We start from the raw sequence: 25,464 nt of genomic DNA, 5'->3' as shown, positions 1-25,464 counted from the left end.
TTGGATTTGGGAAGAAATGGTGTAAATGGATTCTTTCTTGCATCAGGGGACAAAATTTTAGTCATTGTAAATGGAAATCCTTGTGGCTTTTTCTCATCTACTCAAGGAGTCCATCAAGGTGATCTGTTGTCACCTTTTCTCTTCATCATTTTGGTGGAAGGTTTAAGTACATTTATTAAGCACCAACATACATCTCTATCAAATACCAACTCCTTTCGAGCAAACTTATTACAAATACTAGCTCCTTTCGAGCACCAAACTAGAAACAACAATTGGAAGACCAAGGGTCACAACTTAGAAATCCACTTTAAACAATGAGACAAATACAACCAATGGAAGACCAAGAGTCACAACTTAGAATTATACAGAAAGGTGTCCCTCATGGGAGTTGAACTTGGGTCTCCACATTGAGAACTCAATGCTTTAACCAACTAAGCTCAACCCCTTGGACATGTCAATCATATTTTCTCAAATAACAACTCATAGTTTATTTGTTGATGATACTCTTTTATTAGGAGAACCAAATATGGTGGAAGCTAAGGTTATTAAAGATACTCTCGACAAATATTGTTTAGTCTCAAGGTAGAAATTTATCCCCAATAAGTCTAAGGTTTTCTTCTTCAATACTCAAATTTTAGTTGCAAGTAGGCTACAAAGATTTTTGAGCTTCAAATAAGATTTATTATCTTGCAAATAGACATGATTTCACTCTTTGATGGTGCAAACTAAACTTCATATTGGTCTTCTTTATTCTCCTCCATTCATAACAAGGTATCTCAATGGAAATGTAAGTGGCTATCTTTTGCAAGCATAATCTTAATGATTAAATCAGTCTTGTCCACAATTCCAAATTATATTATGTCAGTTCTCCAGATGCCTAAGGGTATTCTATAATCTTTGGAAAAAAATTTGAGGGCTTTTCTTTGGAGAGGTAATGTAGATAATAAGAATAAAATTCTGTTGATTTCTTGGGATAAAATTTGTAACTCTAAACCTTCAAGTGGAACAAGAATTCACAATTTGGAAGCAAGAAACTTTCCAAACCTTCATCAAAATGGGCCAACATTATAAACCAAATATCTATATTCAAATGATTTAGATATAACTTTCATAGTTGCCAATCCTTTGCAAGAATCTAAGATGTGGAACTTTATAACAAAATGTAGAGCAGTGATTTTACCTCATCTTTCTTGGGTTATTCAGGATTGCAAAAAGGTACTATTTTGGGAAGATTCATAGATTGGTCAACCTCCTCTGGCATATAATAATCTTTTAGATCAAGCAAAGGAAGCATTGCAATCTCTTTGGGGTTTGAAGGTAAGATATTAAATGGCACGCTCCTATGAAAACAATTACATGAATTTCAATTGGAGAGACTTCTAAGATCTCCCAATTTTCCAAAGATAAAAAAGAACTTCTAAAAATTCTCCAAGACAGAGATGTGCACTTGGAATCAAAAGAGGATTTTCTAGTTTGGGCTACTTCTCCCACAATATCTTATTATGTGAAACGAGGGTATGAATTTCTAAAATGCCAACAAACTTCATCATCATCTACGACCTTCCAATTTTTCTAGAACTAATCGATTCTTCCAAATTTGGTGTATTTACTGGGATTGCAATTAACCAAATAATTCTTACTAGCAATCGACTCTCTCACCTTAAGATTGCTCAAAATTTTAATTGTGTTGTCTACAATTCAGTAGTTGATACTTTAGATCACCTTCTTGTGTAGTGTCATTTTTCTCAACAATTTTGGGATTGGTTAAAGAGAAAACTTCATTGGTCAACACCACTTCCAAATACTTTAGATAAAACAAGTTCTCAATAGTTGGGGTATCCTTCATGAAGAAGCCTTCTTTGCAAATACTTAGATAATAATTCCTCCTATATTGATCTAGAATCTATGGTGGGAAAGAAAAAATAGAATTTTTCAGACATCAATCTTATTCAATTGAAAATGTGATTGATGAGATTGAAACAATAATTTTTGAAAATGTTAAAGCATCAACGTCTAAGAATAAGAATATGTTTGTATTATACACATCCTAGGATTCAAACAATTTATTAGAATGGAATCAAATTTGCCTCCCTTTTAAGGGATGTCTTTTTAGTAATGTCAATCAAAAGATAGATAAAAAGTCAATAAAATGGAAGCCACCACCTCCATGATTTACCAAACTATTTTTTTTATGGAGCTGCTAAGGGTAATCCTAGTCTCTTGGGTCTAGGTTGTATGCTTAGGTCTCATGAGGGGAAGGTAATTGCAGCTACAACATATAAAATTCTAGATGGAACCAATAATAATGTAGAAGCTAAGGCTTTTCTTCTAGGTCTTAAACTGGCAAAGAATTTTAAAATCTCTTAGTTGGTCATTGAGGGAGATTCAATAATTATAATTAATACTCTGAGTCAAAGACAGGTTTCAAATTGGCATTTGAAGTATACATTGTTAGAATCATGGGAAATTATTGACTCCTTTCAAACTTATCGAATATCACATTGCTATAGAGAGGGCAACAAACTTGCAGACTTCCTTGCCAATATTGGCTCCAACCTCACTACTAGCAAAAAAATATTTCTCACATGGATAATTGCTCAAAGTTGTTGATCTTGCACTTGAATTGCAAGGATTAAATTATTTTTAATCTAATTGTTGTTTTCATTTTTGTAGATTATTGATATTTATTGTATTTTTGGTATTTTGGAATGCCTTCATCATTTGATTTGATTTCCAATGTACTACTATTTCATCAGGATGAAACATCATTCATCCTCAAGATGGTCTCTCTTGATTTTGCCGTTTCAGTTTCCCTGTCTGGAGAGCTCCTCAATTTGTTCTACAACTATTTTCAATGGGTTTCAATTTCTAAAGCTTGACAACATTCACAAGCAAGGCTAATTTGATGTACTTGCCATATAACTTAAGAGTTAAATTTTCGATAAGATGATGGAGTTTCCAATCTTAGGGTGACATTGGTAGTTGTTTTCTAAAACTGGATTTTTAGAAAAAGAATAAATCATGTCTCTATTTGATGCTTTCAAATTTAAATTTGAAATCCAACATGTGGAGATTCGTGGCAGGGCACTCTATGCATTCAGTGTCAACACAACCTCTTGCTTGACTTGTCCCATAATTTTGCATTGTCATAGTCAAATGGTCTTATAGGGTTATTCCAAGTGCAAATCTTATCAAGTTCAAGTTGCTTCAAAATTGGGTGTTGATAAGGGTATGGAGCTCATTATTGGTTGATATATTTGTTTCTCATTGTATGGGTTAATTTTTCCCATTTTATATTTGATGGCATGTAAATGTTATCACTTGCATCTATCCACTTCTCATCTTGTTTTTGTGAAAGATGGTATTTTTCCCTCCTTGGTAGTTGTTAGAAGGATGAGGTCATTCCCTTTCGGGTGGTGTTTTATTTTGTTCAAGTTGAGCTTTTATCCTTGCTAGTCTTTAGACTTTGTTGGTACTTCCTTCTCAATACTTGTATATGTATCTTACTTCTATCTTTATTTTAATATATATATATATATATATGTTGAAATTTTAGTCCTTTTTTTTTTGTTGCAAAAGGCCTAAGCCTATAATATATTGATAATAAAGGGAAATAGATAATTACATTAACCAAATGAGGGGAAAGAGCACCCTCCAAGAGAAAAAAAAAGAGACCAACTAACTAGAAGCAAATTACATGATGAAACTGGCAGGCTTCGATAACATCCCTAAAACTAAGCTGCCACAGTCAAGATATACAACCTAATAGAACATAGATATAGCAATGCCAAAAAGGTATGACACATCTACAAAAATTCATACATCGTGTAGTACCCTCCTTGATCAGCCTCTTTTTGTATGTTTTGATTGACTTCAGTGACTGTTCAGTAGAACTTTTTTGTATATTGATTCAGATGTCATGAGATGTTATTTCATGTTTTATCTAGATTTATGGTGTATGTTTCTATGCAGTATCTCAGTGCTTATGATTAATGTTATGTTATGGATCATTATCATGGACTCACACTTTTCCCTTATATTACAATGCGTTATCTATATGTTTGGTGTTTGCAAATGTATTGGGATGTGAGGGGATGATTTTCCTTCACTCACTCCGGTGAGACCAGTGAGATAGGGAACATCACGGTTCTCCTTCATTGGTGTGTGTGCCATGTTTGTATATATATATATATATATGTATGTATATATATGTATGTATGTATATATATATATATGTATGTATAGATATATTTATATATGTATATATATATATGTGTATATGTATATATATATATATATGTATATATATACACACACATATATATACATATATATACATATACACATATATACATATATATATACATATATACATATATATATATATATATAGATATATATGCACGTGTGGTTCTTTGGTGCAGGACATTGCAGGTACTAGTACCAGGTAGGTACGGGGTATTGACTCCACCTGGTTTCACAGGTTTGAGCATGCCTTATATATTCGATGGGAGTGGAGGAGATAGTTGTTGTACCCTAGCTTGACCGCAGTTACACTCGTGAGAGTGTTGTCAGTCGGTTGTGTTTCCCCGTCTGGTTGTTATGCGTGTCATGGTGCCTTGGTTTGGTCATTTGAGAGTCGTCATTGATCATTCTTGGTTTTCGGTGTTTCCGTTTATTTAAATGGTTGTTGAATTTAAATGGATGATGCTATCTTATGTTGGCGTAATTGTTTAATTATTATGCTCTGTGATTATTTATTTATTTTAATTAATGATTGCTAGATTAAATGGTTAAATGGCTTATTTTATTGTGTAAAGTTGCATAATGTGTTTTGTGGAATGAAATAAATAATTGCCTAGCCATTTAAATGAAAAATGTTTATGTTGGAAGAAAGTATTTGTTTTTTTGGATATAGAAATTTGTAAAAGCTTTTCCATTTGCTTTTTCATTTTAATTGTTGGAAAAGAATTATTTTTGGAAAAAGGAGTGAATCTGATTGTTTTTACTTTTTAAATATGTAAATCTGATTGGTTGGAATAATTTTTTAACCTAGAAAGTTTAGGTTAAAAGAAAATTTTCATGTTATTCCTAAGATTGACGGAAGAAGGAAGAGAGGGATTTTTGGAGAGAAATTCTGGAAAACTTCCTAGAGGAACTGGATATTCAACCTGGTTTGCAAGACTGGAAATTCTTCATCTCTTTTCTTGTTGTTGCTTCAGGGTTGGAGGTTCTCTTCTTGTTTTGAATTTGTTATTTAAAATTTTCAATTTGCTTCCTGTGTGTGTAAATTTATGCAATCTTCCTGTAGATGTTTGTGGATTGATTTGAATGAAAGAAAGAGTGTTTATTGTTGTTGATTTTGTGAATCTATATCACATGTTTGCTTTTAGGAAGGAAATGGTTCATTTCTCTTTCTGCTGTGTGTTTGATCTTGAAAATCAATTTCTTGCTTTACCTCTTCTATTTGGAAAGAATGAACTAGATTTAGCTTGTTGTGTGCTTTCTAGTTTCTTGTTGCTTAGATTTGGGGTTCTTGTGGGACTAAATTTCATCTTTTACCTTGTTGGTAAATATCCATTTAAGAAAATTGGATTTGGCATTTTGCATGTGTGTGCTGTGAAATGCTCCAGAAAAGAATCGTTTTCATGCTTAAACGATTGGGTGTGTATGGGTTCTTATGCCTTGAGAGGCATGTATTTTATTTGTTTTATTTCCATGCCCTTCCCCACCACGCGGGATGATAGTCCCTGATGCCCGCACGATAGTAGTACTACCGGTTGGCTGCTACTACTACCGGACGGTAGTGCCTGCTACCGGTCGGCAGGTAGTACCTGCGGCCCCTGACAGTGGCACAGTTGCGGGTAGGTTTAACACCCCCCCCCCCGCACGCGCGCGTTACCAAGTACTTTACTGGATTAAACCGGTTAATGCTTTAATGTTAATTTGTAATAAATTACACTTATTTTAGAGCGGTTTTTGGTGTTAAATGAAATATAATTTGAAATGGATTTTGTGTTAAATAAAATAACGGTGATATTCAGGTAATATTTATTATGTGGTTGATAAATTTATCAATGAGAATCAAGGCATGAATTAAGAATTCAAATTGGTTAATTTGGTTATATTCTAGAAACAAATTAAAATGCCTATTTGGAATTCATGTTTTTATTCGGTTGAATGCTTAATGTGGATTTCATTCCTGATGGAATATTGATTTGAAAATTGAATAATTTGATTGTTGGAAAGGGTGTTTTGTTTAATTTGTCAATCAATGATGTTGCAAGTGTATTATGTGTTATTTTGGTATGTGGTTCAGTCGTCCTGTGGTGGCGTATTTGGTACCTTTGACCAAGAGATATATGTTGGCTTCGTTGTCTTAACCATGTAGTGTCTTTTCCTTATGGTTATCCAAGAGTCAATATGTCCTTGTTTGACCACTTGTTTCAGATAGTGGTGTTATGGCTACCTACTTCGCCATAGGGTCCTCGGGGAGTGACCATGTTTGTTTAGTGTCCTTTGAGAGAGTGGCTTTCGCTTGGGGGATGAGCCCAAAGTGGTAGGCATTACGACCCAATGAAAGTCAGATAATAATTGATAATCTAATGAATTGATTAGGTGGGTAGTATTTGTTGGCATTTTTGATGATTATGTTGTGATTGTCATTGATGGACACACACTTACATTGAGATCACTTTTGTATGTATAAGTTAAAGCTCAACCGGTACTTGTTCCAACCGGTATGATGCATTATAGTCCTTAGACTATTGGTGTTTTGCAAAAAGTGATTACCGATCTGAAGCAGTATGTTGACCCCAAGCGGTACGAAGGATCAAAGCGACAGAACACATATTTCCCAGTCTTCATTTTGTCAAACCGGCAACTAATATTTTTCTTAAACCGGTATTTTGTATGAACCGGTAATACTTTGTGATGAGTTACCAACCGACATTTTGTGATGAGTTACCATCCACCGATTGTTTGACGATGCCGACACTTCAACGGTGCTTTTTGTGTCGTGTTACAAAATATGTCTAGATGCATTGAACCTAGGAAATTGTATAATCCTATTGGACTGACATTAAATCAGATTCCTTTATAAGGACATCATGTCTAGGGTTTTAGGTTGTTGATGTTGTTGCTAGGGTTTAAGGTGGTTGATGAGTTAGAGAGACTATGAATGTGTAGAAGACTGAAGTAATACTAGAATGCATTAGGAACGAGCTATCAAGGATCTAACCAAGCAATCTGTGCTATTAGCTAGATCTCTCACTTGTTGATTACTCATATCTTTGACAAGTCTGAAACCCTTAACCGAGTAGGCCCAAAAAGCCTTTTGTAAATCCTCTAACAAGGTGGTTCACATCTGTGGATCTAAAATCCTCTAGCAAGGTAGTCTTTAATCAGACTTATCTCCTAACAGAGATTGAGATTCCTAATAGGATCTGTTCTGGTAAAGAACATTGTGTGACCTTAACCGGTCTGGTTCCTATTTTGTAGATAGTTACTTGTGAGTTCCATCTCACCGTGGTTTTTCCCATTTGGGTTTCCACGTCAAAATCTCTTGTGTTATGGTGTTTGTGCTTCTGTGGGTGAATGCATTATTTTCTATTTGGTTTGCATGTGTGCTAACCGGTTTGTCTGCTAAACTATTTTACCGGTTTACTGTTAGTCTAGCAAAGTGTTTAAGTACTAAGATTTTTGGCATACTAATTCACCCCCCCTCTTAGTATTCATCAGTATCATAACATTAATAAAGATAATTGTACCTCATGCATAGGTGAGTGCTAGTACAGGGATCATAATGTTGTGAGAAGGCCTGGAATGGCAAACCGACCACCTTGTCTTCACGAAAGGTTGGTAGGGTCCGCATGAGACTTAGTTGGAACTGAAGGTTTGGGAGAGGTTACCAGGACAATGAGTTGGGACCTATGGAGGCTGTACCATGGTATCCATCTTAAGCTATGCGATGACACTCTCTCATTTGGTTCACTTGTTTGTTTGCGATGTTGAGTCACTTGGATTTTGTGGAGTCATTTTGTGTTGTCATGGACTTATTTTGTTTTGGTCGACCATGTTAGGCTTATGCTTGTTTGAGGGTCCTCAGCTATCTCCTAGCACGATGAGTTGATTCCATTTTAGGAATTACATGGTTGGGTGTTAGTGCCACTTCCCATCGGATGTTTAGATTTGTACCTTCATGCAAGGATTGGATTCGCAAGTGTTCCTGTGGTTCGTGGCTCATGTTTCATCTCATGATTGGAGATTATTATTATTTGGAGATCTATGTGGTAATTGTAATATTGATCTTATGTAACCTTGTATTTGGTTGAGATGTATCCTTATATGTATTTTGAGAAGCTATGTTTTGGAAGAGCAATGCAACCCTATGTTGGGATGTTTTTATCAATTTCCCTTATGATGTTTGTAAATGCTTGAAGTGGAATTATATTGTATCCTTCCAATCTTTCAACGATAAATTCCTTATTTGCTTATGGCTTCTTGTGATCATTGAGTTAATGATGCATATATGGATTTATGGTTTTTTGGAATTTATTCTTGACGTTAATTCTTCGTTGGTAACCCTTAAGGAATTCTGATGTAAGTCTTCCGCTTGTGTTATCTTGCATGTTGTGTTAATGCACTTGTGATGTTTATACTTTAAAAAATAAAATAAAAATCACCCTTGTTGTGGGTTTTCCTTCAAGGTTCCTAGCAGGGCATTACATTTAGTATCAGAGCCCATGTTTCAACGCTGGGTACTCTAGGTCTATAGTGAGCCCATTTGCCTTGAATTTTGTGTAGGTCTTGTGGTGTGACTTCCTTGTGTCTTTCCTTGCCTTTGATCTAAACTTTTTTTCTCTTGTGCAGTGTTAGGTCATGGCTAGGAAGGCCAAGGGAGGTGGCCATGTTGGTGGCCGCACCAGAGGCAGAGGAGGAGGAAGGGGTCGAGGTTGTGACCACCATAGTCCTTCATCACCACCCACCCATGCGAGTGTAGATAGAGATCGGTCGGTTCATTAGGAGGAACCGCATTTAGTAGAGTAGGTTCTCGAAAGGGAGGAGCTACGTCAGATGTTTCAGGAGGTGTAAGCTAGACTAGGGCCCAGACCCAAAGTGGATCAACCCATCCATGGCCAGGTAGAGGAATCGCTTCAACAAATTCCAGAGAGAGAGATCTCCTAGAAGGAGAGAGGTCCTAGTGGACCCGGATCCAACTATCTTAGGGTAGTGGACCCGGATCCAACTATCTTAGGGCACATGAGGGACTTGATGAGGTCCAATCCTCCCTTCTTTGATGGTAAAGGTATCGGTCTTGAGGTAGAGACCTGGCTTATCAGTTTGGATCAGTGTTTTGTTATGTATCCTTACAGTAGCAACACCAAGGCGAGATGTGCGATTATGCATCTTGAGAGCTTCGCTTCTATCTGGTGGAGATTAGAGGAGGAGAGGATCAGTGTGAGCATTAACACCGCATCTTGGGAGATCTTTTTGGAGAGGTTCAGGGCTCGATTTCTCTCACCTCAGTAGAGGCAGTCGCGAGCAGATGAGTTCTATGCTTTGTGCCAATATGGGTTGTCAGTGGATCAATTTGAGCACAAGTTCTATGAGCTCAAACAGTATGTCGAGATTGAAAATGATGAGGATATCTTGTGCAACACTTCTTGAGGGGTCTTAATGACCGCATCAATGGAGGAGTGAGAGTTTTTGAGCCTGCTTCAGTGGAGGCAGCTGTGGCAAAATCCAAGTTGGTAGAGAAGAACCTTAGCCGTGCTCATAGTGGCTAGTCTGGAGTTCGGATTGGGAGTGATCCTTTCAGTGGGTCTAGAGGTAGATGAAATCAGTCCTCGATTGTTGCACCTTTTAGGGACCCTCAGGGACCCACCAAGGGTGGTCAGCAGTAGCAGCAGCCGCCGAGACCGAAGTAGTCTTAGGGCCATCCGGGTGGCATCTCTCAATCCTGGAAGAGTAGGAGATGGTAGAAGGGTAGGCAGACCCTTCCAGGGTAGTCTTCTCAGGGAGCACCTCAAGCCCCTAGTGGGGAGATCTTTTAGCAGTCTAGTCGACCGTCTAGGAGTAGAGGACTGGTTAGAGGAGCTTGCTTCACTTGTGATCAATATGGCCACAAGGCTGCTCAGTGTCCTCAACATCCTCACTAGATGAGTAGCCAGAGGCTAGCCGCATCAAAGCCGAAAGTGGGGGATGTAGGTAGATCCCATAGAGTATTTGCAGTAGTGGATGACCGCCAGGCTGAGCATCAGAATATTGTGATTGAGACCACAGGTGTGTTGTGTGGTACCCCTATCTTTGTACTTTTTGATTTTGGTGCTTCAAATTCTTTTATTTATTCATCCATTATGGAGTGGTGCGAGCTTGTGTCTGCTAAGCAGGAAGTTAGGTGGCAAGTAGAGTTGGCTACCGGTGTGCGAGTGTTTGTAGATGCCTTTGTTCCTAGTTGTGAGTTGGACCTAGGACCCTTTGACACTTCAGTTGACCTTCAAGTCATTCCCTTGGGGTCCTATGGAGTTGTGTTGGGGATGGATTGGTTATCATCTCACAATGCTCATGTAGACTATCATTTGAGGACAGTAGAGTGTGTAGATGACCTTGGCAGGAAAGTGGGGATCGTTGGAATTCAGCAATCGATATCCTTACGTATGATTTTCGCTATGCAACTTAGGCAACGCCTACGTCAAGGGTGTCAGCTTTTTGCAATTTCTCTTGAGGATGGGGAGGAGGGAGAGAGTCGAGAAATCGCTCTTGATGGTCACCCTATTCTTTGAGAGTATGTTGATGTGTTTCCTTTGGACATTCCTGGTATGCCTCCGAAGCGAGACATAGATTTTTGCATCGACCTGGTTCTTGGTGCAAAACCCATTTCGAGAGCACCTTATCAGATGACTACTTAGGAGTTGAGTGAGTTGAATTTGCAAGTTGAGGAGTTATTGGCCAAGGGTTTCATTCATCCTAGTGTTTCTCCTTGGGGTGCGTGAGTTATCTTCGTCAAGAAGAAGGATGGTTCTCTTTGATTATGCATTGATTATCGACGGTTGAATAAGGTAACCATTTGGAACCGATATCCATTACCTCGGATTGATGATCTTTTCGATCAAGTGAAAGGAACCAAGGTGTTCTCTAAGATAGATTTGAAGTCTGGGTATCATTAGTTGTGCATTCAAGATGTAAACATTCATAAGATGACATTTCATACTCGTTATGGTCACTATGAGTTCATAGTGGTGCCATTTGGGTTGAGGAACGTGCCTTCAGTGTTCATGAGTCTTATGAATGGGGTTTTTTGCACCTACCTTGACCACTTTGTCCTGGTGTTCTTGGATGACATGTTGATTTATTCTAGATCTATGGAAGAGCATGAGGGTCACTTGCATTAGGTACTGCAGTGCTTGAGGGAGAATCAGCTTTTGCGAATTTGGCGAAGTGTGATTTCTTCTAGTCAGAGGTGAGCTATCTTGGTCATATAGTTTTAGGAAAAGGTGTATCCATGGATCCTTCTAAGATCCAAGCATTGTTGATTGGCCAACACCCACCAATGTTTCTGAAGTTCGAAGTTTCATGGGTTTGGTCGGATATTACCGTCGCTTTGTTCAGATATTTTCTCGGATAGGCCATCCGATTACTTTTCTTCAAAGGAAAGGGAAGACGTTTGTTTGGTTAGAGCAGTGCGAATTAGCTTTTCATACCTTGAAGGAACTCCTTGTTAGCGCTCTGATTTTGGCAGTTCCTGACCCATCCAGAGATTTCATGGTGTGCACAGATGCCTCTTTAGAAGGTATAGGTGCGGTGCTTATGTAGGATGGACATGTGGTTGCCTATGAGTCTCACAAACTCAAGGATCACGAGTTGAACTATCCAGTTCATGACTTGGATTTGGCAGCTGTAGTGCATGCATTGGTTCATTGGAGACATTTCCTATTGGGGCGTCGGTTTGAACTGCATAGTGATCACCGCAGTTTGTAGTATATTTTCACACAACTAAACTTGAGTGCTCGACAGTGAAGATGGATGGAATTCCTCTGTGAGTATGATTTTGAGGTTCATTATATTCAGGGGAAAGAGAATGTAGTGGCAGATACCTTGAGTCGTAGGCGACATGAATTTGCAGCATTGTCCCTTGGTGTGGACTTGAGTGAGAGAATTCTTGGAGTTCTACCTCAGGACACCTGGTATCAGGATGTTAGAGTTGTGGTGAAGTCAAGAAGACCATTGGAGGGTAGATACTCCGGATATACTCTTGAGTCAGATGGTCTTCTTAGACATCTTGGACGGATCTATGTACCTCCTTTGGAGGGTCTTCGCGTTTTGATCATGACTAAGGCCCATCATGCACCTTATTTAGTACATCCTTATGTCAAGAAGATGCACGCAGATCTTAGACATATATATCATTGGGCTGGTATGAAACGTGACATTGCTGATTTTGTGTCCAAGTGTTTGGAATGTTAGCGGGTGAAGGTGGAGCATCAGCACCCTGTCGGGCTTTTACAGCCTAATTTGATACCGGATTGGAAATGGGATATCATTTCCATGGATTTCATAGTAGGGTTTCCTGTTTCTTCATGACGTCATGATGCCATCATGGTCATTGTTGATAGACTGACCAAAGTTGCTCAATTTGTGCCCATTCAATCTTCTTATACAACAACAGTTGTGGCATGAGTCTTCTTGGAAGATGTAGTGAGGTTGCATGGGATCCCAAGGCAGATCATTTCTGATAGAGACCTTGTCTTTAGTTCAACTTTGTGGACCTTGCTTTAGCATGCTTTGGGAACACAATTGAACTTTAGTTCAGCTTATCACCCATAGACTGATGGTCAGACTGAGTGTGTGAATTAGGTCTTGGAGGACATGCTTCACATGTATGTTATGGATCAATAGTCACGCTGGGAGGAATATCTTTGCCTTGTGGAGTTTGCTTATAACAATGGATATCACAACTCTATAGGCATGTCTCCCTTCCAAGCTTTGTAAGGTCGTCCTTGTCATACTCCTTTGAGTTGGGATCGGTTGGAGGATAGGGTGTGTTTAGGCTCGGATTTTCTTCGTGAGATGGAGCAACAGGTTGAGCTGGTTCATGGGAATTTGGTTGCTGCTTAGGAGAGGCAAAAGAAGTATGTTGATGCCCATAGGGTCGATCATCAGTTTTCTGTTGGCGATCGTGTGTTCTTGAGAGTGCATCCACAAAAGAGTCTGATCCGTTATGGAAAGGATTCTAAGTTGGCGCCTTGTTTTGTAGGCCCTTTTGAGATCCTTGAGAGGATAGGACCTGTTGCCTACCATCTTGCCTTGTCGCTGAGTCTATCCCGCATCCATGATGTCTTTCATGTTTTTGTTCTTCATCCTTACCATTGTGATGTGACCCATGTTCTTGATTGGAACACTTTGCAGGTCGAGGATGAACAAATTTCCATGGAGCCCGTGCGCATCCTTCAGCATCGGGGTTTGACCCTCAAGGGTCGTACCATCGAGCAGGTAAGGGTCTTATGGGATCCTAGTGACGAGACCTCAATGACTTGGGAAGATGCAGCAAAGATGAGAGAGCTTTATTCTTATCTGTTTCAGGCTTCCAGGAGTAAGCCTAGGCTTGGAGGGAAGGATGTAGTACCCCTCCTCGATCAACCTCTTTTTGTGTGTTTTGATTGACTTCAGTGACTGTTTAGTGGAACTTTTTTTTATATTGATTCAGATGTCATGCGATGTTATTTCATGTTTTATCTGGATTTATGGTGTATGTTTTTATGTAGTATCTCAGTGCTTACGATTAATGTTATGTTACGGAGCATTATCATGGACTGACAATTTTCCCTTATATTGTGATGCGTTATCTATATGTTGCGTGTTTGCAAGTGTATTGGGATGCGAGGGGATGATTTTCTTTCACTCACTCTGGTGAGACAGGGAACATCACGATTCTCTTTCATCGGTGTGTGTGTCATTTCTGTATATATATATATATATATATATTGGTCTATATGCACATGTGGTTCTTTGGTGCAGGACATTGCAGGTACTAGTACCGGGTAGGTACGGGGTATTGACTCCGCCTAGTTTCACAGGTCTGAGCATGCCTTATATATCCGATGGGAGTGGAGGAGATAGTTGTTGTACCCTAGCTTGACTGTAGTTACACTCATGAGAGTGTTGTCAGTCAGTTGTGTTTCCCCGTCTAGCTATTATGCATGTCATGGTGCCTTGGTTTGGTCATTTGAGAGTCGTCATTGATCATTCTTGATTTTGTGCGTTTCCGTTTATTTAAATGGTTATTGAATTTAAATGGATGATGCTATCTTATGCTGGCGTAATTATTTAATTATTATGCTCTGTGACTATTTATTTATTTAAATTAATGATTGCTAGATTAAATGCTTAAATGGCTTAATTTATTGTGTAAAGTTGCATAATGTGTTTTGTGGAATGAAATAAATAATTGCCTAGCCATTTAAATGAAAAATGCTTATGTTGGAAGAAAGTATTTATTTTTTTGGATACAGAAATTTGTAAAAGCTTTTCCATTTTCTTTTTCATTTAATTGTTGGAAAAGAATTATTTTTGCAAAAAGGAGTAAATCTGATTGTTTTTACTTTTTAAATATTTAAATTTGATTGGTTGGAATAACTTTTTAACCTAGAAAGTTTAGGTTAAAAGAAAATTTTAATGCTATTCCTAAGATTGATGGAAGAAGGAAGAGAGGGATTTTTGGAGAGAAATTCTAGGCAAGACTGGAAATTCTTCATCTCTTTGCTTGTTGTTGCTTCAAGGTTGGAGGTTCTCTTCTTGTTTTGAATTTGTTATTTAAAATTTTCAGTTTTCTTCCTGTGTGTGTAAATTTATGCAATCTTCTTGTAGATGTTTGTGGAATGATTTGAATGGAAGAAAGAGTGTTTATTGTTTTTTTTTTTTGTGAATCTATATCACATGTTTGCTTTTAGGAAGGAAATGGTTCATTTCTCTTTCTGCTGTGTGTTTGATCTTGAAAATCAATTTCTTGCTTTACCTCTTCTATTTGGAAAGAATGAACTAGATTTAGCTTGTTGTGTGCTTTCTAGTTTCTTGTTGCTTAGATTTGGGGTTCTTGTGGGACTAAATTTCATCTTTTACCTTGTTGGTAAATATCCATTTAAGAAAATTGGATTTGGCATTGTTGGTGTAAATAAATATTCATTTTGGATATTATTACACTTACTTAAGTTAACTTAGGATAATGCATCTCTTCGTAGTTTGGATTTGAGACACTTAGGAAAGTGTGCACATAGGGATAGAGCTTGTAGGAGAAATTCCACCTTTTGTGGTCTTATTTTGTTGTTACACTCCACATTCGGTGGGTCATCCACCTCTTGTGGAATATTATATTATTTCTCCTACCTACCCTTAGTATTTCTTACCTACCCTTGTTTCTCATTGAGCCACATGTCATATTTGTGTGCTCATACATCCATATGGCCTTGCCTATATAAGCAGGCCTATATTCATTGTATTGGTTAATCTAGTTGATCATTTGCATGTTGATGAGAATACAGTTTGTTCTTGTCATTCTATTGTCTCTTTTTATGCTTTTCATTGTGCCCTTGATCTTGGCAAAATCCTACATGGTATCAAAGCTATTGGGGCTTCATTGATTGGTTTTTGGAGACATCGTGGAAGGCTACTATTTTCGGATTTGGGGATCTTCATTTTTGGGGGGCGTAATACAGCGATTTGGACATCACCGTTGAATCTGGGAGGCCGTTTCCATAAATTTTGACTATAAAGTCGACCTATTTTGGTGAGAAATTTTTTTTCCCCATTTTGGCTATTATCGTACGGATTTCGAAAAAAAAAATTTCAAAAAAAAAAAATCGGAAAAATAGTGATCAAAAAATTTTTTAAAAAAAGTTTTTTTTCGCTGTGTTTGGGGGTCCACAGACCCCCCCGTACCCGCGTGTGTTGCAGGTCGCAAGCGTACCTATTGTCGAAGCCGCCGCTGCTACGTACCTGTACTCACCACCGCCGCTGTGACCTGCCGGCGCCGCTGCCGGCCGTCCAGAGCTCCCGCCGGCCACGACCTCAGTTGTACCTGTCCAATCCTCAATTCTGCAACTTCAAAGGCCTCGTTTGAGCTCATATGACCTCCTTTTCAGGTGCCGTTTTTTTTTAAAGTGCATGTTTTTTTGTCTACTTTCATAATCTATGATCAAATTTAGAGATTTTGAGTGGAAATTGTACTTTCAGATATTGGTCTTATTTGGCCTATTAGGTACTTGTAAATTGCTTGGATCTTAGTTAGATCTCTTTCATTATCAGTTTGAGTCTCTTTTGGCCTTATTGAGGCAGTTGTAAAATTGTAATCAGAAGTCCACTTTGCCATTTTTTGCAAGTGGCCCATTGTATACGCACTAAGAATAAAGTGCCAAATCATCACTTTTGGGGGGGTTCTTTGATTGAGTGAATTTGGGGGGGTGTCTTGTGTGATTGTGCCTCTCTTTGTGCTCTTTCCATTTTTGTTGCAATGAGTCCTAATAAATTTCCACCTTTAACTCCACATAATTATGCATCATGGAAAATTAAAGTATGGAGTAAATTAATGGAAAACGGTCTCACACATTACATAGATGGAACAATAACAACACCACCCGATCCTAAGGCTGATCCAAATGCTCAATTAGAATGGCTCACAAAGAATTGCATGGCTCTTGGAACCTTGCGCAAGTATGTATCAGATGACCTCATTTTTCACATTGAGAAGTGTAAAACAATCAAAGAGGCTTGGGATATGTTTCAAAAATTGTATGGTCAAGTTGATGAAATTAGAGGCTATCAGATTGACAATGAGCTCACCAACTTGGATCCCAAGAGTTTTGATACAATCCAAGATTATGTCACCAAAGCAAATGAGCTAAGAGCAAAGCTTAAGGATTGTGGAATTGACAAAAAGGATGCTTAGTTGATATTCAACTTGTTGGACAAGCTTGCACCGGAATATGCAACATTTGTGTCTAGCTTCCAAACTCATCGTTTGACAGTGGGGAGTTCTTATGTTATGCCTTCATTTGATGCTTTCACAAAAATGTTAATATTGGAACAATCTAAGTTGTTGAACATGGGGTTTCTCAAGTCTTCAAAGTCCAAGGCTTTGGTGGCTAATCAAGGGAATCAAGGAAGTCAAGGCAAAGATTCCAACAAGAAGAAAAAGCAATCTAAGTCTAAGCCACACCAGGAAAAAGGACAATCATCCTCTCTATCACAAGGCAATTTTTCATCCTCTTCCAAGAAGGGGACACCACCTAAGAAGGATAAACCAACTTGTGCATATTGCAAGAAGTATGGTCATGATGAGCATCGATGCCACGCAAAGCAAGTTGATGAGTTAACTAATCTTCTCAAGAAAAACAACATCAACTTGCCATCTGCCTACACAAAGAAGGATTCATCTCCTTCCTCTTCCTCACAGTCTAAGGGAAAAGGGCAAGCATTTGTGGCTACAACAGGTTCTTCACAGCAATGGATACTTGACTCGGGTGCCTCATATCACATGGGTTCTACAAAGGAGCAGTTTTCTTCATTGGAGCCATCTAAGGTACTTCACATTTACATAGGTGATGATACACAAGTAAAGGTTGAAGGGAAAGGTTCAGTTGACATGGATGATGGAACATTTGAGAATGTTCTCTATGTTCCTAACTTGTCTACCAACCTTCTCTCCATCTACCAAATCACTCACTATGGGAATGGGAAAAAGGTTGAGTTTACACCAAATTCAGTTGTGGTAAAGGAACTTGATGATGATGCCTTGGTAGTAGTGGGACAAGTCAATGACAACTCAAGGCTTTATTCATTCTCCCACTTTGTGCCAAGTTCACCTTCTAGGGCCTTGCTTACTCATTCAAATTCAAAAAGTAAGCTATGGCATGAGCGGTTTGGTCACCTCAACTACCGCTATCTTTAGTAGCTAAGCACTAAAGACATGGTCACAGGTCTACCTCGAATTAGTTTTTCAGAGGGTGTATGTTTAGGTTGTTCCATGGGCAAGCATCCCGAAGAGAAGTTTGATAAAGGGAAAGCTTGGAGAGCTTTGGAAGTTCTTCAACTTGTTCACAACGATGTAGCAGGTCCATTTCCAGCACCTTCATTTAGTAAGGCCCGCTATGTTCTCACTTTCATTGATGACTATTCCCGCTTCACTTGGGTCTACTTTCTCATTCATAAGAGTGAAGTATTTGACAGATTTTAGGACTTCAAGACTCATGTGGAGAAGCAATCAGGGAAAGTGGTCAAGATTCTTCGCACAGATAATGGAAGGGAATATGTGAACAAAAGACTTGAGGATTTTTGTACAATTGATTGGATTGATCTTCAGCATTCTGTCGCATACACTCCATAGCAGAACGGGGTTGCAGAAAGCAAGAATAGAACTCTCAAAGAAATGGCTAGCTGTATGATACATGCACGTTCTCTTGATCCCGCCTTTTGGGCAGAGGCTATCAGTTGTGCCACACACATCCAGAATCAGGTTCCTCACAAAGCTTTGCAAGGTATTACTCCTTTTGAGGCTTGGGCTGGTAGGAAACCGATTATGAGACATTTCAGAGTCTTTGGGTGTCCAGCATGGGCTCGCATACCTCTACAGAAACGCAAGGCATTGGAACCTCAGAGTCGGCCTTGAATATTTGTTGGATATCCTGAGGGTGTTAAGGCATACAAATTGATAGATCCAGAGACACATGAGGTGTTCATTGAGAGGAGTGTTCACTTTGAGGAAAGCTCTCCTAGCTTAGCCTCTCTACCTCCTCCACCTTCCTCCATTGTGGATAGTGATGTTAGTGATTCAGATGATGAGACTCCTTCAACTCCGACTTGCAGGGTAACACCTCCGTAGGGTCCACTTGCAGTTGAGGAGCCTCGTTCTCCACCTCCACCTAGACCTCATTGGGCTCGATAGACACTTGAGTTCGCAGGTTCTCTTGTTGGGGATCCTTCAGATACATGGAGAACTCGATCACAACATCAGGATCTTCCACATGCATTCATTGCTACCGCTTCCAATCCATAGACATTTAGGGAAGCATCAGGGGTTCGTGAGTGGGACCAAGCTATGGAGGAAGAGTATAGTTCCTTGATGAGGAACAACACATGGGATCTAGTCCATCTCCCTAAGGGGAGAAAGATGGTTCGATGTAAGTGGATCTATCAGACCAAGTTTGTAGCGAATGGTAGTGTGGATAAGTATAAGGCTCGGCTTGTTGCTTCTCGCAGGTTGCAGGTGTTGATTATATTGAGACCTTTGCACCCGTAGCCAAGATGAACTCCATTCGTTTGACACATGCTATTGCTATAGCTCATGGTTGGGCTGTACATCAGATGGATGTGAAGAGTGCTTTTCTTCATGGTGATCTTGATGAGTAGATTTATGTGGAGCAGCCACAGGGTTTCATCCAGGACACTTCCTTGGTTTACAGACTAAGGAAATCTCTCTATGGCCTTAAGCAGGCCCCCAGGGCTTGGTACGCCAAGATGGATTCTTCTCTCCGCAGGGTTCACCAGGTGTCATTCCAATCCGAATGTCTACATTTTGCGACAGGATGACTCTCACTTGATACTTGTGCTCTATGTTGATGACTTGATCATTACAGGGAGTACTTCATCCATCATTAGCAGGGTCAAATCTGCTTTGCATGACAGATTTGCTATGACTGACTTGGGTCTTTTGCACTACTTTCTCGGGATAGAGATTTCACAGTCACATTCCGGGATTACACTATCGTAGCCCAAGTATGCTCTTGATCTACTTGCATGCTTTCATATGGCTGATTGTAAGCCTGCCCCGAGTCCCTTTCTTTCAGGAGTCAAGCTTGAGGCTCAGTGTTCTTCTCCACCAGTTGATGCCACTTTGTATCGTCAGCTTGTGGGTAGTCTCATCTACTTGACCCATACACGCCCTAACATTTCATTTGCAGTTGGCATGGTTTCCCGCTTCATGTAGGAACCACATGAGCTTCATTGAAAAGCCGCCAAATGCATCCTTCATTACATCCAGGGTACACATCACTATGGGATTCACTATGCAGTAGGCACAGGACTTCGCTTGGTTGGTTACACAGACTCCGATTGGGCTGGCGATCTTGATGATTGTAAGTCTACTTCTGGTTATAGTTTTCACCTTGGTTCGGGCCCCATTTGTTGGCAGAGCAAGAAGCAACATGCTATTGCTCTCTCTTCGACTGAGGCTGAGTATCGAGGCGCTGTTAACGCAGCGACAGAGACCATTTGGCTTCAGCAGATTCTCATAGAGTTTGGATTCACCACTCCACAACCGACAGTTCTACATTGCGACAATCGGAGTGCTATTGCGATCTCGAAGAACCCGGTCCAGCACCAGCGGACCAAGCATATCGAGATTCATATGCACTATATCTGAGAGCTCATTCAGGAGTAGGTCATTGCTTTGCAGTATTGTCCTACAGCAGAGCAGGTTGCTGACATATTCACCAAACCTTTCATCGAGAGTAAGTTCCAGCAGTTGCGAGCTCTCTTGGGGGTACGGGATGTGTCATTAAGAGGGGTCAGTTGACTTCTTCTTCCTCTCTTATGGGGGGGACTTTTTCCTCTTTGAGGTTTTTTCCTTCTTCTTTGAGAGTCTTTTGTACATTCATCTCTCTTTTGGGGGGAGTTTTTTCCCACTGGGTTTTCTCCCTTTCTCCGTTTGTGAGAGATTGCATTGCATAGTTTTGCTTGCATTTGCATATTGTACATGGGTACCTATCATGGCCTCGTAGCCGGGACCCATCTTGCATTGTTGACTTGAGTCTTCATTCCCCTAAGTTGCACTTAAGGGGGGGTGTTGGTGTAAATAAATATTCATTTTGGATATTATTACACTTACTTAAGTTAACTTAGGATAATGCATCTCTTCGTAGTTTGGATTTGAGACACTTAGGGAAGTGTGCACATAGGGATAGAGCTTGTAGGAGAAATTCCACCTTTTGTGGTCTTATTTTGCTATTACACTCCACATTCGGTGGGTCATCCACCTCTTGTGGAATATTATATTATTTCTCCTACCTACCCTTAGTATTTCTTACCTACCCTTGTTTCTCATTGAGCCACATGTCATATTTGTGTGCCCATACATCCATATGGCCTTGCCTATATAAGCAGGCCTATATTTATTGTATTGGTTAATCCAGTTGATCATTTGCATATTGATGAGAATAAAGTTTGTTCTTGTCATTCTATTGTCTCTTTTTATGTTTTTCATTGTGCCCTTGATCTTGGCAAAATCCTACAGGCATTTTGTATGTGTGTGTCGTGAAATGCTCCGGAAAAGAATCATTTTCATGCTTAAACGATTGGGTGTGTATGGGTTTTTATGCCTTGAGAGGCATGTATTTTATTTGTTTTATTTCCATGCCCTTCCCCACCGCATGGTGGGATAGTCCCACTGCATGAGATAGTAGTCCCTACTGCCCACACGGTAGCAGTACTATCGGTCGGCAACTACTGCTACCCATGATAGCAGTGCTACCGGACGGTAGTCACCGCTATTGGTTGGTAGTTCCTGCTACCGATCGGCAGCAGTACTACCAGCAAGTAGTATCTGCGGCCCCTGGCAGTGGCACTGCTGCGGGTAGGTTTAACTCCCCCCCGCATTACCAAGTACTTTACCAGATTAAACCGGTTAATGCTTTATTGTTAATTTTTTATAAATTACATTTATTTTAGAGCAGTTTTTGGTGTTAAATGAAATATAATTTGAAATGGATTTTGTGTTGGATAAAATAAAGGTGATTTTCAGGTAATATTTATTATGTGGTTGATAAATTTATCAATGAGAATCAAGGCATGAATTAAGAATTCAAATTGGTTAATTTGGTTATATTCTAGAAATGAATTAAAATGTCCGTTTGGAATTCATGTTTTTATTCAGTTGAATGTTTAATGAGGATTTCATTCCTGATGGAAAATTGATTTGAAAATTGAATAATTTGACTACTGGAAAGAGTGTTTTGTTTAATTTGTCAATCAATGATGTTGCAAGTGTATTATGTGTTATTTTGGTCCGTGGTTCGGTCGTCCTATGGTGGCGTATTTGGTACCTTTGACCAAGAGATATATGTTGGCTTCGTTGTCTTAACCATGTAGTGTCTTTGCCTTATGGTTAGCCAAGAGTCAGTATGTCCTTATTTGACCACTTGTTTCTGATAGTGGTGTTATGGCTGTCTACTTTGCTATGTCTGTTTAGTGTCCTTTGAGAGAGTGGCTTTCGCTTTGGGGTTGCGTCCAAAGTGGTAGGCATTACGACCTAGTGAAAGTCAGATAATAACTGATAATCTAATGAATTGATTAGGTGGGTAGTATCATAACATTAATAAAGATAATTGTACCTCGTGTATAGGTGAGTGCTAGTACAAGGCTCATAATGTTGTGAGAAGGCCTGGAATGGCAAACTGACCACCTTGTCTTCATTAAAGGCTGGTAGGGTCCGCATGAGACATAGTTGGAACTAGAGGTTCGGGAGAGGTTACCAGGACAGTGAGTCGGGACCTATGGAAGCTGTACCATGGTATCCATCTTAAGCTATGTGATGACACTCTCATTTGGTTCACTTGTGTATTTGCGATGTTGAGTCACTTGGATTTTGTGGAGTCATTTTGTATTGTCATGGAGTCGTTTTGTTTTGGTCGACCATGTTAGGCTTAAGCTTGTTTGAGGGTCCTTAGCTATCTCCTAGCACGGTGGGGTGATTCCATTTTGGGAATTACATGGTCAGGTGGTAGTGCCACTTCCCATCGAATGTTTGGATTTGTACCTTCATGTGAGGATTGGCTTTGCAGGTGTTCTTGTGGTTCGTGGCTCATGTTTCATCTCATGATTGGAGATTATTGTTATTTGGAGATCTATGTGGTCATTGTAATATTGATCTTATGTAACCTTGTATTTGGTTTAGATGTATCCTTATATGTATTTTGAGAAGCTATGTTTTGGAAGAGCAATGTAACCCTATGTTGGGATGTTTTTATCAGTTTCCCTTATGATGTTTGTAAATGTTTGAAGTGGAATTATATTGTATCCTTTCAATCTTTCAATGATGAATCCTTATTTGCTTATGGCTTCTCGTGATCATTGAGTTAATGATGCATATGTGGATTTATGGTTTTGTGGAATTTATTCTTGAAGTTAATTCTTCGTTGGTAACCCTTAAGGAATTCTGGTGTAAGTCTTCCGCTTGTGTTATCTTGCATGTTGTGTTAATGCATTTGTGATGTTTATACTTTAAAAAAAAAATGTTTCACCCTTGTTGTGGGTTTTCCTTCGGGATTGCTGGCGGGGCATTGCACATCATCTATGTAGTAGAATAACCAAAAGCAAGATCGAATAACAACAAGAGGGTGCCAAAATAAAGATGATTAGAAGATGATACTATCATGTCCAACCAATAACAAAATAGAAAACCTTGCTCGCTAACCATCAATGACATAAATTTTAGTTTTTTAGGATGGACACACATTGCACCATCATATAAAGATTTGGACCTTAGTGTAGGTAGTTTTTAAGAATTTTATTGTGGGTTATTTTTTTCATAGACTTGTCCTATTTAAGTATCTTTGTTTAAAATTTATGTATCAATAGAAAATATAAACACAAAAGCATCATACAAATTATATCAATAGAAAAATTCAATCAAAAAATTACTAATCATCCACTCTCAAATTCTATAACCAATATAAAAACGATCATCGAAAATATTATATTTATTTATAATAAATTCATCAAAATTTATAGAACATATATTTTTTTATCCCTGACAACACTTATTGTTTTCTAAAGGGAGAGTGGGGGAAAGCATTTTATGTTTAAAATAATTTCTCCATCATGTAAGCACTCAAAACCTACCTAAACCACCTTTGCTCCTACACAGAAGCATTTCAAATGTACTTGATTGGCTTTATTGACGATTAGAACATAATTTAAGGTGACTTCAAATGATTTTTTGATCTTCTTTTTTAAGACACGCGTATGCTTATTATTATTTTATAATATTGAAGCTTTTCAATGAACCTATTTTCTAAGTGTTTTCTAAAAAATATGGAAGCATTTTACATACAAATGGTTGGTGCTAAAGATATTTGACCAAGTATAAGATGGAAGCAAAATTTAATCATGCATCTAATGTTGAAAAGTCAAATGTTGGTTAGAGCATATACATTATCATTATTAAATTATTTGTTAGAGCATACACATTATTAAATTATTGTTTAAAATTTAGTGGCAACTACCCATTGATCTAGAATGTTGTTCCTTAATTGTATTCCAAAAATTTAGTGCCCTATAGAATATGATAATTCCCCTTTTAGTGCTCTATACAATTATTTGAATTTATTCTCTAGGCACTATATATTAATATTAAATATGCTTGTATTAATATAAAACAAAACACTCAAATCACAAAAAAAATCAATGCCTAGTATAAAGGGTGATTTTTAAACAGGTTTCAGTTGAAGGGACTTGACATCATGCAACACCTTTTTAAACAATTTTGGAGATTATCATGAAGGTTAAGCATTTTATAATCCATTTTTGAACTTGCCACTAATTTTTATAAAATTTAGAAGTTCAAAAGAATCATTGAGCCATTTGAATAATAATAATTACTTGTTTATTTTTATTGGATAGGACATGATGACATATATTAAAAAGGCTTAAAGTCTTGATAAATAAAATCTAAGCACAAAATGATTCCTAACTAAAGACAACAAACAAAGTGGTTCTTCAATATTAAAAAAAAAAAAAAAAAATGGTTCTTCAATATAAAAGAAAAAAAACAAAGTGGTTCATTCAATGACTTTCTCTAATAAATAAAGTATAGAAGAATTTATTTTACATTATTGAAAAGATAAATATGGGTTAGCTTTTTTCCTTTTGTTTGCTTCTCTATCCTAGAGTCTAGGTATAACGGTAAAGCATAACAAATATTAAATACAAAATTATATTGTTACGCAAAGAAATAGAAGCGGTTTCTATTTAGTTATTTAGGAAGGTAGTATAATTTTTTCCTAGACTCTATAATAATATTATAGTTTTCATTATTGAATTTGAATGTTTATTTGTATTAAGTTAGTACGTTGATTATGGAGTTGGTTGATCGTTATTTATTTTAATTGTATTATTTTAATTTTATGTTATATATTATTAGATGTATTCAATATGTTTAACTATACTTTCAACTGATAAATGTAGATATTATTAATATAGTTTATGATAATGATATGATGTAGGCATTTGTTTTAAGAGGAGTAGAGAAAACAAATGAAATTTTTTATGGATTTCTCATCAAGAATTGGACAATCAAGATCTTATGATTCTATGGATTGTATCTTTATCTCTATGTTGTTATTCTTTTGGTCAATATTGGTGTGTTATTATGGTTGACATGTTATGTTTTTGATTAAAAAAGCAGTGAGAACTAGGGCA

This window comes from Cryptomeria japonica, chromosome 3 (assembly GCF_030272615.1).
Source record: "Cryptomeria japonica chromosome 3, Sugi_1.0, whole genome shotgun sequence".
Taxonomy (NCBI): Eukaryota; Viridiplantae; Streptophyta; class Pinopsida; order Cupressales; family Cupressaceae; genus Cryptomeria; species Cryptomeria japonica.
Note: the sequence above shows the minus strand (reverse complement) of the source record.